This window comes from Hydra viridissima, unplaced genomic scaffold (assembly GCF_058129835.1).
Source record: "Hydra viridissima isolate aposymbiotic clone 2 unplaced genomic scaffold, HvirCarnegie_v1 scaffold_15, whole genome shotgun sequence".
NCBI classification, from domain to species: Eukaryota; Metazoa; Cnidaria; class Hydrozoa; order Anthoathecata; family Hydridae; genus Hydra; species Hydra viridissima.
In genome coordinates, this window is record NW_028324314.1 from 1227583 (window position 1) to 1238353 (window position 10771).

Sequence of the window (10771 nt, forward strand, 5' to 3'; positions counted from 1 at the left end):
GTTTAAATAAGCTATCAACATTCAATTTTTCAATAACTATTCATAATTATGGCTATATGGGATTAAGTTAAAATATTATCTTTTTGCAGTTTTCACATATGGTAGCATTAGGCAGTAAATGGTTAAACTTCCGGTGTTGTATGAGAACTTGCGAAAGGAATGAAGCAACAGCGCTGAACTATCTTCCTCATGCTGAAGGCGTTTCCTTCATGAGTGACTTGAGGACCAACAGGTCAAATGATCCATATTCAACGCTAACCATTCATTTTGTTGATAAAAACTTCCACCTGAAGAGGTTTGTCGTCATTTGTTCTCCATTTAAATGATTGCCCTTCTGCTGAAAGAATAGCCAGCAATTTAGACCGGTAAGTTCCTAGCAAGATGGAGAGGTAAGTTAGATTTTTAATCAAAATGTTAATGGTTAAACTAATGCAGTAAAAATGGTGAAAAACAATTATTTTTTGTAAATTACGACCAAAAGTATAACTTTTTTTTAATTCTTAGGGATATCCTAGAATCGCCCTGATTCAAATATAATGCCGTGACAACGATTGTCTCCGACGCGGGTTCCAATATGATCGTTGCAGTTAATAAAAGCGAAAAAATTTAAAATTATCTACATATCCCACCGACTGAACAGGATCGTCGAGGCAGCGCTTAAAGCAAAAGGTGGCGTGCGTTTGTCAGCGAGGCAATCAAACAGGCCGCAGCGTTGACCAGTAAATGCCTGAAGAGTCCGGCAAAAAATTTATAAGTTAAAACCGATATTGATGTCATCAAAGAGGAGAAAAAAGAAAGCAAATGACAAACTGAAAATGCTAATTATAATTGCTCCGGTGGCAACTCGGCGGAATAGTAACTTCAAAATGTTGGAATCCATTATGAAGCGTCAGCCAGCTATCCAAGCCATTATGGATCAACCACATTACAGTAATGGTAAGAGTATTCATAAACTTTACATTTAAAATTGTAGAAAACAGTTAATTTTGGTGAAAATAAATCAAAATGGTTTGTTTCTTTTTTTTTTTTTTTGCGTAAAGCTCTGGAAATCTGAAGAAAGTTATTCCGAGGGAGGCTGAGTATGACATAATTGATGCCATCCTTGCCATTTTGAAGGAGTTGTTTCTCATCACGGCTAATCTTGAGGCAGACCTTACTCCAATTTAGCACTTTGCTTGTTTAAAGCTAAAATAATTTTTGAAGTCTTTTGTTGCAGCCATCGACCCACTTAAAGAATCCAGTGCGACAGTTTTTGGGTGAGATGAGGTGCAATCTGCATGTAAATTTGGATGCATACTGTACGAAAGTTCTTGCTCTGTTTAATCTTGAATCCCGTTGGAAACCTCTTTTAAAATGGAAAGTCGAGATCAACAACTACAAAGAATCATTTGAAACATCCATCACACGTGGAATGGTTAACTAAAGGTAAATAATTAATTTAGTTTTAAAGTAGTAAATTTAAACTAATTATTTCATGGATAACTTTTTGGAAATTGAGAATTTGCAAGACGTTGAACGTTACCAAGCGTACGCCCCTCAGATCGGAGAATTTGAGCAATCTCAGAAGAATCCTCTTCAATGATGGAGAAATCATTTGAAACAATTTTCCAGTTCTATTTGAACTAACCTGGAAATGAATAGGCGTGCCTCTGACAATTATATCCTCTGAGAGAATGTTTTTGGCATCTGGCAATATTGTTAACAGTAAACATACGAAGCTGCAAACTGAGCGCGTGGATATGTTAGTGTAGAGTAAGCTTGCTCAAGCAGTACCTGTGCTCAAGTCCTACTTGTTCTCTATTGCTCAAGTTAAAAGCAAGCTTTTTGGGGCTTACTGCAGCTGATCTAAGAAAACTTGCCGATCAACACGCTGAAAAATATAATTTACCATACCGTTTTAGCAGAGAAAAAAAAATGGCAGGGAAGTGTTACTAGAAATTTATGAAAGATAATCCTTGCTTATTCTTACGTTCACCAGAGGTAACATCAATGGCCAGGGCTAAAGCTTTCAATAAAGAATTAGTTTGATAAATAAAAATAAACTCTTTGATAAATATGAATTTATATTAGTCGAATATAGTTTCACTGCATGCCAGATTTATAACGTTAATGAAACAAGATTATCAACCATGCACAAACCACCTAAAATAATCGCTCAAAAAGGCAAACATCAAGTTGGGCAGTTACAAGAAATGAAAACGGTTGACCCCAACATGTATATGTTCTATGAATACAGTAGACGAATTCGTGCCTCCTATGGTAATATTTAAACGTGCACGGATGAACGATTGCTTAAAAAAGGGGGTACCATTAGTAATGATGTTCATGTTTTTTTTGGATGGGCACTCCACGCTTACAAAAAATATCAAAGTATCGATCTAGCGTGTGATTATGGCATAATTATGCCATCTTTTCCTGCGCACCCAACGCATCGTCTGCAAATTTTGGACAAATCTTATTTCAAATCTCTCAAAGCCAATTTAAATGAATCTATTTGGTTAAGAACAAATCCAGGCAACACAATTAAACAAAGTACTGCGTCAGAACTATTGCGGAATGCATACTGAAATTCTTTTCGCATGGAAATTGCAACAGACATGAATTTCAGGATGAATTTTTTTGCATTACATTGGAAGATTCAATGGCTGAAGAGTCTTTGCGCACAAATGAAAGTGAAGTTGTGAGTAATGAAATTCGCAAAACAACTCAAGAAATCAAAAAAGAAGAAAAGTAACTGTGGATCTTATCACAAATCCTTCAACTTCAAACCAAATAAAGTAACAGTTTAATATGTTATGTTCGATTCCAAATGTAATATAGGGAAGCCGTACAAGCGAAGCTGTAGCAGTCGAAATAACGTCATGTGTGAATAAAGAAAATGTAAGAAATGCAATGAAGAGAAAGAAAAATGCGATTAATAAATAGGGATCAATATTGAAGATTTAAAAGAAGAAAGGCAATACTATAAACTATAAACATAGGCGATTAGTTCTGTCGTTTTTGTGTGGAAGATCGAAAAAAAGTATGATTCAATGCTTGAAATATAAAACATGGGTGCACAATCTATGCGAAGGGGTTAACAAAAAAATTTTTAAATATGCGCAGCCTGTGCTTAATAAAAATTAACTCATTATTGAATTTTTTTTTTTTATTATTGTTTTTGTTTTTTTCATTTTTTTTTCATTTTTTTTTTATTGAATTTTAATTCTTAATAAAATGATTCTTAATGAATTTATTCTAAAGAAATACCTAACAATTGTATTTTTAGGTAGGTACGGCTTAAACCATAGGGTGATACCATTTAGGACACTGGTTTCGTAAGTCGTACCCTTATAACTTTTTCTAAGTTCAAATTAATTGATATGACAACACAAAGATTTTTCACAGCTGTTCTCATTAATGAAAAAAATATTTACACTAAAATCGAATAGCAAATATAGTTTTCACATATTTGCTAAATACTTATTGTTATGCAGGTATTTTCTTAGCGGGAATAATTTGAGCAACCAAACCCTATTGCTAGTAAAATTATCCAAAGATCATTTCAAAGTTCAAAGTTCACCCGTACGCAGACTTTTTGACTGTATTTTGTAAACTTTGTTACATAATTTAATGAAAACGATAATTTTCGTTTATTTACGGTAAATTTCTTTAAATTTCACGTCATTACAGATAATCCACATGACAAAGACCTAGAAAAGAAAAGACAAGCTTTCGTCAGGACACTAGAAATATTCACTACAGGATTAGACGAAGAAATGGAAATAGGCAACAGCATTGCTATTCTTACAATTTCTGCCGAACAAATACTATGAACTACTTTTGGATTTCATAAATTAACTTCATCTAAAGGCAAATCTTCAGCTTCAGACAATCAGTCGTTGGTCTAAATTAACCCAAAGTGGAAAACTTAAGTCACCGTTTAACTTGTTAATTAAAATTGTTAAATTCATAGTAATGTAAGAGCAGAGGTTTGTTTAGTACTTGGGGAAATGCTTTTTTGTTTGGTTATCTTAAAGTGTTTGTGCTTTTATGATTAGGTTGTTGGGTTGCCGTAAGTATTTTGCGGGTGTGGGTGTTTTGTTAATGGTTCGTGTAACGGTAGACTCCTTGACTTCTAACGCTTTAGACCTATGTAAACCTGAACAACAAAACCTTAATATAATAATTTCTCAATTGAAATATAAATGATACTTACTAAGAGTCTTTCTTGTTTTAACAAATATTTTTAAATAGTTAACTAAAGTATATTCTTTAAATATTTACAAATACAGATGAAATAATTCTCTTTCTACCTTTGGAACTTTAGCCGATGTTTCTACATATGTTTTTAATATTCTCAACTTAAAATCTTCTTATCTTTCCTTTTCTTAGCATATGTTTCCTAAAGCAGATGTTGTTCTCGTATAGACAATCAAATTTTTCCCCAAGTTTGCTTAGTGTTTTTGTTTCGACCTCTTAGCAATGGTTCTCTGAATTAGTTTTTATCAGTTATCTTATGATTAGCGTTTGTCTCTGGTTATGACATGTTTGTGAAAATCATAAAATAGTTACAGAATGCTATCATTTTTTCGGTGTGGTTTTTTTTTTTTTTTTTTAATTGAGTTTCTGGTTGTTATTCCAAAAACACTTATAAATTCCTACGGTGTGGCTGTTTTGTTCTTTTATGCAATTGCACGAGTGTCGACCTGGTGTTTCGGCTGTCTCGCATTTTTCTTTGATCGAAGTCGAGTAAAAGTTAAAGATGATGCTTACGGTTTCTTTCGTTTTCCCAGCTCATAGTGAGCATTATCAGGATTTCTGCAGTTTTTACTTGTGTTGCTGTTTTTTATTTGTGCAGTTTTGCTTGTGTTATTTGTTTTGCAAAGCACTGGATCTGAGTTTAAGAAGATGGAAAAAGATTTCGATAGAGAATATGAAAGCTTAGTTACTGAATTTGACAAAATCACATGTTTATAGAATATATCAATATTTTTACAGATTCTAATGATGCTCTGAACGAGTCTATGAATGATGCTACTTACATCTTGTGTTTAGAAGATTTTCTATATATATAAGTAACAATCTAAATAATGTTAATGAGACAGTTGCACATTCTATTATTTATTTTGGATATATGATTCGTAATATGCAACAACGAAAATGTTGAACACATATATTATATATTTTTATATAAAATATTTGTGCAACAGAAATTGATTTAATGAATGAGATTTTTTCTATAAAAAATAAAATGGAAGCTGGTATAGAATTATTTGAAGATTACATTTCTGAACTAAAAAAGAATAAAGATATATAAAAATATATAAAAACATATAAAAATAAAATATATAAAAATATATAAAAATATATAAAAATATATAAAAATATATAAAAATATATAAAAATATATAAAAATATATAAAAATATATAAAAATATATAAAAATATATAAAAATATATAAAAATATATAAAAATATATAAAAGTATATAAAAATATATAAAAATATATAGAAATATATAGAAATATATAAAAATATATAAAAATATGTAAAAACATATAAAAACATATAAAAACATATAAAAGCATGTAAAAACATGTAAAAACATGTAAAAACATATAAAAACATATAAAAATATATAAAAACATATAAAAGTATATAAAAACATATAAAAAATTGTAAAAGTATATAAAAATATGTAAACATATGTAAAAAAAATTATAAAACTGAAAATTTCAAAGGTGCAAGTTTTGCTTATCGTCAGATGATAATGATATTGATACAGATGATGATGATGACTATGCTGATGATGATGATGATGATGATGATGATGATGATGATGATGATGATGATGATGATGATGATGATGATGATGTGATGATGATGATGATGATGATGATGATGATGATGATGATGATGATGATGATGATGATACAGATACAGATACAGATACAGATACAGATAAAGATACAGATAAAGATACAGATGATAATGATAATAATAACGTTGAGTTGATTGTTTCTCTAAACAACATTGTTGATTATTATAACAACTTTAATAATTACATAAATTCTAATTATGTTAATAATGTTGTAGATTTCATTTAAAATATGGTTGCAGTTTGCCTCAGCCATTTTCTTAAAAAAATTAAACTTTAATTTTTTCAGAACAAACTTTTCAATAAATGGCGTAATAAATTTAAATTAACAAATTTTAAAGCAATTTTGCTATTTTGTTCGCCAACGTTCATCGCTAATCAAACTGCATTCACTGCCACCGTACCGGCAATCCGGTGAAAATATAAATTTCCGAACTGCAAATACCGACAATCCGGAAACAACAGCTCTTCACCGTTTACCGTCATGTCGGGTGCACAGATTCTTATCAATACAAAGCATCGTAACCAAACATCGTTAAAAAGCGTTTTTGGTAAGCATCGATAACAAATTCGCTATCAAATATCGTTTTTGAATATCGTTATTAAACTTCAATTTTAAACATCGTTATCAATTATCAAACATTATTATCAAATCTCGTTATCAAGCGTCGTTAACAAACATAGTTAACAAATATCCTTAATAAACATTCTAATAAAATATCGTTATCAAATATCATAAAAATATTGTAATTAAATATCGCTATCAAACGATGTTAACAAATATCGTTAACAAAAACGTGAATTAAAGTTTTCTCTGAACTATTTTTATATTGTTGTTAGGTTTGTCATTCTGTTTTATATTTTGTCCTCTTTTTTTTTTTTTTTTTGGTAATACCTTATCAAATAAGAATAAATAAAATAAGAAAAGCCTTCGTAAACCGGTTTTTAAAAATAGATATTTCAATTTGCATTGTAAAAATTTCGTAAAATCGTAAAAAAGCAGCCTAAAAACACGACAAATGTAAGGGGGGGGGGGGGGGGGATGTTTTTCAGAAGAGTTAATTTCACGACTTATTGTGAGCGAGCTATGTTCTTTTTCTTTGAAAAAAGTAGAGCAACGTCATTTCGGAAGGTTTTTGACACCAAAATGTAGAAGTAAAAGTGTATCGCTGAGTTCAAATGCAGCAAGTAAACGAAGCTTTCGTAAAGTATAAACAATACTTCATCAGAACTAAGTGTCGTAAACAACGTTGTTACGTCTAATGCCGATGCTGGAAACGTTAGAAAGAAAAACGCCCATGAGTCGAAAATAGCCATGTATTTTACTTTTTTGGGGGTGTTTTTGTCAACAACACTTAGTCTAAGTTTCCTTGACGCCTTCGACATGAGGTACAGTTCACGAGACATTAAAATCGTGAATAGTGAAGTGAATAACCATGGCAAAATGCTGTCTATTAAGACGATACGGAGCACCGTAAATATTCTAACAAAATCTCCGGAAATGTTGATGGGGCATTTATCTGAGAGTGTGATTGCTTTAAGGTTTGAATACCCCCAAAAGTACGGCACATGAATAACCATATACACCAAGGTAATTATGAAAAGACAAACACGAGCACGCTTGACTGTACATAACCTTTTTGCGTGCAAAGGAAATCGGGAGCTTAAATATTTGTCAACCGTCATGAGCATTAGAATCCATGCTGATGCGCCTAGAGCAACTCTCTTTGCAAAAAAAAACATTATGCAGAAATGGTCTTGATTGATATTGATTTTTTTAAATTGGTTCAACCAGCGAACAAAAAATACTATCAACAATATGTTATCAGATACTGCTAATGTTTTCATGTAAAAACAAGTGGAGACGTATGCATATCTTTTCATGCTTAATACAATTACGGTGATGGTATTTCCGATGAGTCCAAAAGGTAAAATGAGTATTGGCAGAATATGAGTGAACCAAAAAGGCGCCAAATCTTTAATAGTTGATAAAGACGGGGTAGTTGTAACATTGTAAAAGCTGGTATTTGTAGCATTATACATTTTTACTGTTTGTCTGTTCTTAAAACTTGTAGAACGTGTTAAACAGCAACTTGTCTCTTAAAATTATTCGCGAATTCTTTTTTATCAGAATCTTAATGTGAATTTGATCAAAAGTCTGAAGCTTTAAGGCTTCCGTTTGCATTTACATGAGCATCGTGCTTTTATTTTTTCTATTTTTTTATTTTTTTGTTAAATCCGTTTAATTAGTATGCTTCATGTATGAAGAAAAAAATTTAATCCAATAATTATAACCTTGATAAATCGACAGACAATAAAAGGCAACGAACTTTGAATTCTTTTAACTTCATGCAAATGCGCGATCAATTAATCAATTGTGAAATACCTTGGCAACATTAATAAGTAATAAAATTAGGAGTACCCGTAAAATTAAGAATATGCTTTGGTGTACGAATGCTCTATTGTATTCTAAAATGCTATTCGCATTTTTAATGTTCTTAGCAGAGAGAGAGTAAGAAATAATGGTTGAAGAGCCTTTCTATAGAATCTTTAAAGTCTGCTGGAGGTTATCTCAGATTTTGATCGTGGTTATTTCATAATTGAGCTTGTCAATAGGGATGGAAAAAAACATTTCGGTTTTGAATTGACATTCGAAGTGACGAAAGAAAAGCTTTAAAACTATTTATCTAAACTAGAGTATATTGCGGCACGATACTTTCAAATAACATGATCTAAAGTAAAAAAATATTTAGAAATATTTTGACATAATCTCATATTAAAAAAAATCTAATCATAGTAATCATACTAATCATGTTTAATAACAAAGAAATAAAAGAAAAACAACCGTGAAAACTTGAAAGCATCGGATTCTTGCGAGTCACAAGGTAACTTTCAAGTATCTAACGTCCACAAATTACATCAATAATTATAAAAAAACTATAAATAATATAATATAAATAATTATAAAATTACATCAATAATTATAAAAAAACATCTCATAAATCCAATAAGATCAGATTACTAATTTAAAAACAAAACTTGCGGCTTTAAAAAAAAAAATAAAGAGAAAAGCATTAAGAATCCTCGCTGAATCCTCTCAGAATCCTTGTTGATGCCCATCATAGAGTAATCTCTTTGCAAAAAAAAAAAAAAAAAGCAACTCTACGCTGAAATGCTCTTGAAAGTTTATATTTTCTTCTTGAACGTTTTTTTTTTTTAACACCCATTAAAAACCCGTTGATAAACATCGACATAATCCTTTCCTTTTTTTATTTATCATTGCTCATTTTTATTTATCATTGCTCATTTAGCTGCTTACATAAAACTCTGTTACATATAATAATTACAAGTTTATGTTTTGTTATGTTTGTCACTAATGAGTTTTTCTTACGTTTTTTTAATTTGGAAAAATAATGCCATCCCATTGAATAATTAGGCATGACTAAAACAAATTTACTAAATGAATATGTTTGAGATAATTAATAAAGGAAACTAATAAATAAATTAAATTTATGTTTGAGACATTGACTTCTTTAATGACAGAGCTAGACAATAAAAAGCTAAGCTTTTAATTAAAGGCTGACTTTTAAATACTCTGTTTACACTTAAATTTTCCATTATTTTAGTCTTCAGCTTCAAGTTCATTAAGATCTTGAAGTCTTCAGCTTCAAGTTCATTAAGATCTTGAAAGCTTCGTTAACTTGTTTTGTCTGCTCAAATGTAGCAATAACTGCTCTTCTACCCTTAGGTAGCAATAACTGCTTCTTCTACCCTTAGGTAGCAATAACTGCTTCTTCTACCCTTGGCCATCTTTCTTCTTGCTTTTGCAGTCATGTCTTCTTGCAATTTAACTGTAATGTCAATATTTTTCATGGGAACCAAATAATCCTGTGCAGTCTGTCTTCATGGACTCTAAAAACTTAATATCGTTATCATTCTTAAAAACCTTCTTAGCATACATAAAAAACAGCGATTTAAAAGTTCAAATGCTCCCAAATCACATCTCACGTAGGTGTCAAATCTCATGGATATTTTTCTCCTCTAAAATTTAACAAGTTTATATCTTGATCAGCCAATAATATATTTATTCCATTGATTATATCTTGATCAGCCAATAACATTCCTATTCCATTGATTGTATATTGAAAAACTGGAAGATAAAATCAAGTTTGATGGAGTTTTAAAAATTTAAAATCCAGGTGACTTGGAAAAAAAAAAAAAAAAAAACATTTTATGTTCATCCATCTACATAAGATCCTAAAATATCCATGTAAACTTGAATACCAATTACTTTTAGAATGTTGACAGGATTCTCAGATTCTTGATAAGCTTGAGTATATTTGGTGTTGCTAACTGTCAAAACTGAGGAAATAGATCTTGTGTCTGTAAAACTGAGGAAATAGATCTTGTGTCTGTAAAACTGAGGAAATAGATCTTGTGTCTGTAAAACTGAGGAAATAGATCTTGTGTCTGTAAAACTGAGGAAATAGATTTTGTGTCTGTAAAACTGAGGAAATAGATCTTGTGTCTGTAAAACTGAGGAAATAGATCTTGTGTCTGTAAAAATCCACTTGATAATTTTTTTTCCAACATGAGAGTAGATATTAATGTACTTTGATTTGCTGATATTTGTTATATAGTTTTGATCATTAGAAGTATTACAATGATCATTTATCTCCATTTATTTTTTTTTTAATGAAGTATTAAGAGATGCCAACTCATAACTACCTTCTGGTATATAAATTGCATACAAATGTATCAAATCCCCAACAAAATTTCCATTTGTTATTTTACTAGTTTGATCTATAACAACAAATAAAAGTACTTTCCTCAAAGCCATTTTACATAGCTTTCTAAACTCAATGATTGTCATGTCTTGGATGACATGATAGTAATAAATGTGGTTTATAC